This window comes from Ostrea edulis, chromosome 9 (genome assembly GCF_947568905.1).
Source record: "Ostrea edulis chromosome 9, xbOstEdul1.1, whole genome shotgun sequence".
Lineage (NCBI taxonomy): Eukaryota > Metazoa > Mollusca > Bivalvia > Ostreida > Ostreidae > Ostrea > Ostrea edulis.
In genome coordinates this window covers 8,015,705-8,017,533 of record NC_079172.1, presented here as the reverse complement: position 1 = coordinate 8,017,533, position 1,829 = coordinate 8,015,705, and the positions used below count along the sequence as shown (strand labels likewise).

General features: G+C 38.1%; 1 protein-coding gene across 1 annotated transcript in view; it reads right to left on the bottom strand.

Moving 5' to 3' along the window:
• LOC125657926 (fibrinogen C domain-containing protein 1-like) overlaps nt 1-589 on the bottom strand; it is a 10,545-nt gene extending 9,956 nt beyond the window's left edge. The window contains exon 1 of the mRNA XM_056148439.1: nt 68-589. The gene's annotated coding sequence lies outside the window, so the exon portion shown is untranslated. The remainder of the gene's footprint in view (nt 1-67) is intronic.
• Nucleotides 590-1,829: the final 1,240 nt, after the last annotated feature.

Below are 1,829 nucleotides of genomic sequence, written 5' to 3'. Positions count from 1 at the left end.
GCGGGAAGGTGATAAAAAGATAAGTCTACAGTCTAAACGCTTGTTAAACATTGTTTAAAATAAACACTTTATAGACCTCCAATATCCTCCATTCACATTCTATGGAGTTTTCCTCCCAACGGACATTTCCATGTTGAATCAAGGTTTAAGTTTGGTTGCACATGAAAGTTAAAGCAACGTTGAAATAATAAAGAACATTGAACACTCAAAAAATATTTCATCTACAACATTGCAATAAACAATGGGGTTTAACGTTAGACGATTGATTGATTTTTCAGTTATCTGGTGGCACCCACTTTTTATTGGTGGAAGAGAGAACCCAGATCTTGTACAAGGTACCTGCGAAGAGACCACCGACCTTCCGAAAGTAAACTGGGAAACTTTCTCACTTATCAGCGCGAGCGGGATTCGAACCCGCGCCGCCGACCAGAGATGAGAGGCCGTGTGATTTTGAGCGTGATGCTGTAACCACTCGGCCACGGAGGCCCTAACGTTCAACGAAGCTCTCAATAAGAGTTGCTAAACGTTGTAACTAATACTCTCTATTTCAACACTGAAATAACGTTCAATGTCAGTTGGGTAATTGGCACTTGTTGAATTCCATAAATTTCCCATAAAAATTCCATAACTCATCTAACAAAGCAACACACTAATTGTTAACTAATCAGCTCTCAATAATTGAGGCGGGGCCTATAAAACGGAGACTAACCGTTATGAATTGTTAACACCAAAACGTTTTCTATGAACTCACTGTCCAACCCCTCCATCCGTTGTCATATCGCAGAGCACTTCCTTTTTCTGATCTCCATGGTATATAACATATACACCATCTTTTCCTTTTGTGCCTGAGTCAAGATTCAAAATTTCCATGCAACTTTTACTATCCATGCTACCATCCATGGAATAATCGGTCGACGCTGCAGTTATAATACAATAATTAGTTGATTGCATTACTTTTGCTCATAGTCTGACCCCTCAAACACATGCAAAGTTACTAGCAATGAAAGCGACACTGTGATTACTAACGCAGCTCATTTAGAATGGAACACATTTTAGGTATATTTTTATGCCCCCGAGATTGAATATCGGGGGACATATTGTTTTTGTCCTGTCTGTCATTATGACTGAAACTTTAACCTTACTAATAACTTTTGAACAGTAAGTGATAGAGTTTGATATTTTACATGAGTATTCATTGTGACAAGACCTTTCCTTTTGACCCTGTGACCTCGACCTTGGAGTTTGACCTACTTTTTGAAAACTTTAACCTTGCTAATAACTTTTGAACAGTAAGTGCTAGAGCTTTGATATTTCACATGAGTATTCCTTGTGATTAGACCTTTCCGTGGGTACTAAACCTTTTGACCTTGACATTTGAACTACTTTTTTTTTTTTTTTTTTTTTTTTTTAACATTGGTCATAACTTCTAAATGGTAAATATTAGAGCTTTCATATTGTACATGAGCATTTCTTGTGACAAGATCTTTCTACTGTTACCAAGATATTCGTCCTCGTGACCTTGGCCATTTTCGGAATTGGCCATTATCGGGGGCATTTGTGTTTCAGAAACACATCTTGTTTCATCTGTAGTGACAATGGTAGGCGCGCATAGAGAAAGGGGGTGGGTCTGAATCCCCCCAATGTTCTTAGAAAATGAATGCATGTGCCTATTCTTGGGCACTTCAAATTGTAAAATACCAATTGTTATTTCTTTGTATATATTATGAAAAATCACATTCGATTACATTCCTCCTGGGAAAAAATCTGGATTGTGGATTTTCTTAGGCATACGCAACTGTGCTCATCTTAACGGATTCGCGGCGAGTAAT